The sequence below is a fragment of the Pteropus vampyrus genome, unplaced genomic scaffold, assembly GCF_000151845.1.
Source record: "Pteropus vampyrus isolate Shadow unplaced genomic scaffold, Pvam_2.0 Scaffold279, whole genome shotgun sequence".
In the NCBI taxonomy this organism is placed as follows: domain Eukaryota; kingdom Metazoa; phylum Chordata; class Mammalia; order Chiroptera; family Pteropodidae; genus Pteropus; species Pteropus vampyrus.
Window position 1 is genome coordinate 193,449 of NW_011889060.1, and position 7,817 is coordinate 201,265.

Genomic DNA, 7,817 nt, shown 5'->3' on the forward strand with positions numbered 1-7,817 from the left:
CGAAGCTTAAGCTTCCGAGCCTGTGCCAAGCCCTGGTGTGTGATTTTGGAATCTGGAAGTCCTTTGCTTAAAGTGGGTCACCCAGACTGTGCAAGCCTCAGGCCTCGAAAAATCTGAATGCTCCTGGATTTCCGTGTAGACAATCCTGTCTTCCTAACTCCCTAAAATGGGTGTCCCAGTTTCTTATCTGAGCCCACTGCCCCCACAGCCTGGGGACAGCCCTGACAGTCGGCAGCGTCTGCCCCGAAAGCCATGGAGAAAAGAAATTTATCTTTGACCTTCAGGAGCCAAGATGCAAGGGGCATTGTTGGTAATAAATCAAAATGCGGTGAATGTGTGTATTTCAAAAATTGATTTGAGAGAAGTAATACTTTTTATGTTTCTCAAGGTATTCCACAAAACCTCTTACAGGAATGAAGAGGAGGGAAGACTAGCCAAGAAGAAAGTTCCAGAACACTGCCCTGGCACGTGTCTGCAGTGTGCTGCTGTTCCTGATTGTGTCCCAGTCAGTTAAAGGAATTCGTGGCGACTCCCCAAATAAAGGCAGCTTAACTGTCTGCCCCTCCACCTAGGAATATCTCTGGAACAGGACATTTCTATTAAAAAACAAAAAGAGATACAGCATCTCTTCAAACTTACAAGGTATCGCTTGACAATTTTTGTCAGTTTCTTCCTGAGAGTTCAATTTACTTTCTCTCCTCTTTTCTAACTGAAGTCTCGGGTTAGCGCAGTTGGCCTCTTATGCACTCCTGACCTCGACTGTCGCTCAGGTGCAGCCCGTGGAGTGGGGTCCCCCTTTCCTTCCTCTTCTTCCTAAAAATAGGATGACATAGCAGTCGAGATCACAGGCTCTGATGTCAGACTTCCTGGCTCAAGTCACAGCTCTTTTATTTACTGATCGTGTTCTGTGAACGTGAGCTGGTGACTTGATTGGCTGGTGACATGACAGCCCATCGGTAAATTCTGAGGCGCTCTGAAAGCCGGTCGATGTCCCTTCGGTAACTTGATGGGAGCATTTACACTGTGGAAACTGGCGAATGCTGCACAGCGGTACCTGCCCTTCCCCACACCTAGTTCCTCACCTATGGCATAGGAGCACTGACCGTGTGCACCCGGCTCACGGAGTCGCCTGTGAGCGCTCGCTCACAGATGCTCACTTGTGCCTGGAAATCTCGGTGACTGTGGGCTGCTCTTGGCATTTCTCCCACTTTCTATGGTCCAGAGCCTTTTTGCTCCATGTGCCTCTTGCTGCCATAACTTCAAACACTGGGCCAGCCAGGTCCAGCGCACATATTGGTAATATATTTTTAAAAATCACAGATTAATTTGGGCCTTAGGACAACTAGCTCATAGCTAACAAGAGCTGTGTGGTCTAATGTTTATAAGGCAGATGCCGATGACACGTCATTGTAAAGTTAGAATTCTCCTAAAACTAACACAGATTACTTTCGTTATACGCATTTCGTTTGGCTAGCCGTTAGAAAGAATTTCATTTTGGAATTCCTATTTTTCTTCTCGCAGTTAAGGCAAAGACCATAACGATAGTTTATTACAACATTTGTAGTTCAGTAATCAAATGTGTTCTAAAAAGTTTATATGGCCGTGATGAAGTAAAACATATGCTGAAAATTCCCATTAATTATATGCGAGTAAATAAAGACTCTGGTGAGCAAATAAACTCTTGGTAATATACTGCCGTCAACTGAGTGCTAAAAATATACTACATATGATAAAGATCTGACTCACCCTGATCGCTAATGAATTAGTCACATCTGTGTATTTAAAGACAAATATACCGATAAAGCTTAAGCTCGGTGTTTTCTTAATGAGTCCTTCATTTGTTTTCAATAGGTCTGAGGGGCCTTATTTTCTATTAGTCTTCATGTTTAATGGAATATGTGTATCTTAACCTAATTTTACCAGCATTTGCATTATAGAAAGAAAAGTGTTATTAATGCATACTTTATCATCACACAGTCATTACTAATTCCAAATCCGGGCCACTTTATATTGGAGAACTCTTCAACCAAGATGCTTCAGACGATTGCTCTTTTCAGAAAAAATAATAGCTTGTTTATATGATGTTTACAAAATACAAGATATCAACATGTGAAAAGATGGCGGTGTTCAAAGGACCATGGACACCGTTTCCCAGATCGAGGAGGTTGGACTTTATGCCACTGAAGCTGCTTCTCTTCTAAGATGCTCTGCCATCAACAGACGGATTTGTTTGCTCCTGGGGATGCTCCCCCTCACAGCAGTAAACCTTTCCCAAGACTGTCTCTGTTAGTGGAGTCGAGTCCCATCTCATCAATGTTTCCGGAAAATTACAAAAACAGGTGCCGCCTCCTCAGGCAGTAAAATCCACCACACAGGGTGCTGGGGTCTCCACTCTTTCCGGTTCCTGCTGCTTCTGGCCCCCAAGCTGCGCTTCCTGAGTCCCACACGCTCAGTTCCAGTCTGTGTTCAAGTAACCTTGGCCACATCTGCAGGGGTTTGTCCCCACCCTTCCTGATGAGGCTGACTTGGAAGGCAGTACCTGTCCCCTGTGACATTCTTCTGCCACTGCTCGGCACCTGTTCTGCTCATGAGGCTCCTGCCTGGGAGTTCCCAGGCCTGAGTCCTGTCCCCTGCGCGTCCCACTTGGCAGGATCAGCCTTCTGCTACCGTCTCCACCCCAAGTTCTCTTCTGGCAAACTGTAGTTCCCCGACAGTACATGAATCTGGATGTGGCTCTAGTCACAACTGAGAGTTGGCCCTGTGACTCTGCCGCATGGCTGGGTCCCAGCTACCTGAAGGTTTATGTGTCCCCATGCCCACGCCTCCTGTCCCCATGATGACTGGGCTTCTGCTTCACCTGCCAAAGGCCCCAACACTCCTCGGGCCGTTGTTCAGCGGCTCACTATTTTCATTTGAACCCTGGGGTCCAACTATTTCTCACCTACTCCAAGGGCCGCAGAGCACTGTGGGTAAAAGCGTGTACCTGCCACTGACAGCCGGGGTTCTAGCCCCGCCTGCTCCTGCTCAGGAGAGAAGTCAGTCACTCGATCTCTCCGTGCCTCATTTTGCCATCTTTAAAATGGGTTTCATCCTCTCACTGGGTCGTTAAAAGGAGCTGTGAGGTGATATTAGCAAAGTCCTCAGAAGGTGGAGTGACACCTGGCAGGTTCTACATAAGGATGTGAAACCCGAATCAGTCTCCTTGGTCCACCATAACGAAGCACCAGACCGGGCAGCTAAAACAACAGACGTGGATTTTCTCACAGTTCTGCAGGTAGAAGTCGGAGATCAAGGTATCGGCAGGGCTGCTTCCTTCCGAGCCTCTGTCCTTGGCGCCTTCTCCCTGTGTCCTCACGTGGTCGTCCCTCCATGTGAGTCTGTGACTAACCTTCTCTTCTTCTTACAAGGACTCCAGTCATACTGGACCCTCACGGCCTCATTTGACCTTAACCACCTCTTTAAAGACTCTGTCTCCAAATACAGTTCCATTCCGAAGTGCCGGGGGCTAGAACATCAACATAGGAATTTTAGGGGCACAATTCAGCCCGTGACGATAAGTAAGTAATTCGTGCCTGGACACTGACACGTTTCCTGAGCTGTGCACTTCGACTCTGCTGGCAGACCCCTGGTGGCTTCCTACGGCTATCAGGCTGGGCGGCAGGTGGCCATTCCTTATCAGCCCAGCCTGATGCCGTGACAGCCACGCCTCAGTCCCGGCGCGACCTGGCATTGTCGGCTAGGAGTCCGGCCTTTGGTATCTTGGTCCAGGGCATATTCATTCAAAATCGTCAGAGGTGAAAACCGAAAGAAGGTAACAGGGTAAAATCGACAGCACTACCTGGCAGTGGTTACTGGGAAAGGTCCAGCCACCGGAGAGGCCCCCAGTGGCCTATTTCCTGGGGGGGATACTGTGGCCCCTTCAGAGACCCTGAATGTTTTACCAAATACTTCGAATACCTCCTGCAAATGAATGACATCATAGCCCTCTTTAAATAACAACTTTGAAGTTTGCGAATGCACAACTATAGGTTCGACCCCCCGCTCCCTTGCCGATGACCCGCGCGGTCTGTCTTCTCCCCTTTTCATGAGGCCCCTTCTCTCTAAGGCAGGGCCTGCTGGGCGGGCTCCCGCGTTGCTTTCGTGCGTGGAACAGCCTGTGATTGGGGTGTTAAGGCTTTGGCGTGGGACGGGAACCCTGCTACTGCCTGGGAAGTTTTACTTTCTCTCCCTTTTTCAATGCGTCTTTGGTAAATAACAAAGTCTCAGTTTAAATTCTGACCATCCGTCTCGTCTTGTGTCCACAATAGTTGTGAACAAGGCAAATACAGTTAATCCCTGTTTATGGAGTGTGCGTCACGCGCCAGGCAATGCCAAATACGTTATTTCATGGAATCCTCAAGAGCCCGTGTGAAACGGGATGAGGAGATCAAAGCTCAGCGGCAGGACTAAGAAGTGGCGGAGTCAGGATCTGGACCCAAGTCCCTCTGACTCAAAGCCCAGGCTTTTTATCACTGTGATTTTTTTTTTTGGTGGGGGGAGGGGTCTCCTAACTGCCTCCTGGCTCCATCGTTATTTATCTACCACGGGGCCCATCTTCTCTTTTATTTTCTTGTTCCTGTGTCATTTAACTGAAGACGTGCTGGTGTGTGAATCTACATTTCTGAGTGTTTGAGACCGGTGAGGACTGAGATGAGACGACCGCCCCTTCGACCAGGAGACAGGTACCGTAAGAGCGGTGTCAGCCACGACACGCTGACTTCGTCAAGGACGCTGGTTTCCTTTACCCTGCTCCGGGCACCGGTTTGTACTTAGAATGCAGTCGAATGAAGTCTAATTGAACTTAAAAAGCAAACAATAAAATAAGACATAATAAAAAATGTAAAAGCGCCGGTAAATGATAAGAATTCTACCACGTGATTTGGAAAAACAAGTCAGAGAAATAAAAACAAGAAATAAAAACAAGTCACAGAAACACGTCGACACCCCCACTCCAAACAATGGGCTTTACGAGTGGACTAACCTGGCTAATGTCACCTCCCTGCTTCACAGGACAGTGTTTCTCCTTCAAGTTGTTCTTCCACTGCTCGCTGGGAAGCGGCCCTCCCTCCCCGGCCTTAATTACCATGATTAAAACAGGCTCCAGCTGCAGAGTGTGAAGGTGCGTTTATAGCAAGCAGGTGCTTTATAGTTTTTAAATGGCCAGAAAGCACAACCATACTCTAAAGCAGCGGTCCCCAACCTTTCCGGCCCCAGGGACCGGTGCTCCCATGAGAATCCAATGCCTGACGATCTGAGGTGGAGCTGAGGCGCTGATGCTGGCGCTGGGGAGCGGCTGCAAATGCAGATGAAGCCTCACGCGCTGGCCCCCCACTCACCTGCTGTGCGACCTGGGGTTGGGGACCCTCGCTCTAAAGTCAAGAGCATGCTTCATGGTCTCCCATTAACTTTTTTTTTTTTTAAGTGTCGAGGGGAGGAAACGAGAGCCTTCATCTGTTGGACACCTCCGTGTGGCGACAGGCAGGCGTGGGGTGGTGTCAGGTCAGGACTGACTGGGATTCCAATCCAGTCACTTGGTAACTGTCTGCCGTGGGCCGGTTTTCATTCAAACTTGCCGTCCCGTGTACTTTGAGGCATACACATGGACAGAATGACGATGATTCTTCTCACAATTGTGAGGATTCAAAGTGACTCCTTTGCCGGGTGCACTCAGCACAAACTAGGTCCCGCCCTCCTCCCCTTGGCAACCGTTTCGCTGGGTCTTCTGAGGGCCCATGCACAGGTGAGCAGCTCACCTGGGGAACGCTAAGGAGAAGCACTCAGCGTTCCAAAGGACAAGCAGTGGCTTGCACTCATTTCTTTGGCTACTACTTATTAAGCGCCTATCAACAGATGTGCCAAGCGATGTGTCAGGTGCCGTGTCAGGTGCATATGCAAATGGAAAATCACAAGCAGGATGAGTGCTGTGTGGACAGGTTCTCAGTGCAGTAAGCACCTGTAAGCAGATTTGACTTGGTCGGAGAGAGCAGGGGAGGCTCAAACATTCAGCCATGCTCGGCCGGGGATCCAAACGGACCGGCGAGGGAGGGACGAGTGTGTACCAGGCAGGTGCAGAGGCTCCGAGGCGGCAGGGGATGGGGTGGGGACGGGGACGTAGGCTCGAGCAATGCCAGTGTAGCTGGAGCTCAGGGTTTTGAGGGCGAGTGAGGTGTGAACGTGACTCTGGAGAGTAAGTTGGGGCCAAAGCAGACAGGGCCTCGGGGGCCACTCCCTGTCACCAACGGGTCATTGAAGGTAAGTGGTTATAATAATAGCATGTGGTCACTCATCATACCTGGACTTGAGAAGTTTAGTAGTAAACTACTAATAGCTAAAGCAGAACCAAGGGTAAGGGTTATATCAGAAGCTGGCTGGGACGTCCGGGTCTGCCCAGTGGGAGTCAAAGCTGACTCATCAGAAACACAGAAACCGGGCAGACACCCAGCTTGTCCTCCGCCACCGCTGTCCTTGGCCGTGTACCCTGGGGCGGGCAGAGTGGTGTGCCGCCCCCCGGGCGGAGGCTGAAACTTGGGGCAGAGCAGGGAGCATGGTTCTGGTCCCTCATAAGACCTCCCGTGACCTGGTGTCTTCCCACCACCCTGACCAGCTGAAGGACATGGAAGGACAAACAGATTCTGTCGGATCTATTACCAGAGTCCACATCCTCTTCAGGTCAAAACGTTAGTTGTCATTATTACCGTCATCTTAAATTCGAAGTCACCAGGATGAAATTCCTTCTGACCTCTGGTTTGCTTCCCCGCCACGGTGCCCTCAGAGGGAGGCTGCTGACAACATGTAGATTCACTGTTGAGCTCCGTGGGGCTGGAGCATAGAAAGGAAGTTAAGGCCTTTGACTCACGCGGCAGGAGTCCCAGCGTGAAGCCGCTCTGTGATCACCCTGGCTTTCGACAAGTAAGCGCTGTGACAAGAACGCCTGAGCCACGTGGCAGACAAGAGCACAGGAAGCAGCACCGGGGGCCCTCAGAGGCCACCAGAGGTTTGGGAGGGGCCCCCGAGCCCCGGGGGTGGCCATAGCATTGAAGAAGCCATTTGTCTCAGTGAATCTACCTATGGGCCAGGGTCCGGGAGGCCAGGCTGCATTCGGAAGACACGTCCTGGCAGAGCCAGCTGGTGCCTTCGGGGACTCTCCCTCCCCCGGGGGTGTCTGGCAGCTGGGTTTTATGGCAGCCATCCTCTCCATTCCTGATGCTCAGAGACAGGAGAGGCTGAGGATGTCACTCGCCTCAGTTACAGAGCAGCGGCTCCAAATTGGGGACCCCTGTAGGAGCCCTCCGTTTTCCCGGAAGACACGAATTCCACAGCATGGCGTTCGCATGTCCTGTTCACAGGCGCCGTCTGCAGGTGCTTGGAGCCTGCTCTTCACCCAGACAGCTACGGTTGTAAGTACTCCCTACGTCAAAACATCATTGGATACGCTCTTAAATGCCCCACCCTAAGGAGTAAAAGGTTGAGCAAAGTCCCCCCAAAGAAAAAAAATAACAGTAGGGCGCTTGACTGCTAGCCACCAAACCCGACTTTTTATTGAAGTGTAACGTAAGTACAGAAAAGTGCACAGATCGAAAGTGTACAGCTCGAAGAATCTGACAAACCGGACACACCCAGTGTGTCCACATCAAGAAACAGACTATCCCAGAAGCTCCTCGCCTGCCCCGTTACCACCCCATCGGGAGTGACTGACGCCCCAGCTTACACCAGCACAGGTCAGCTTGGGCAGGTGTTGCTCTTGATGGGACCAGAACCTCAGGCACGTACCTGCCTCA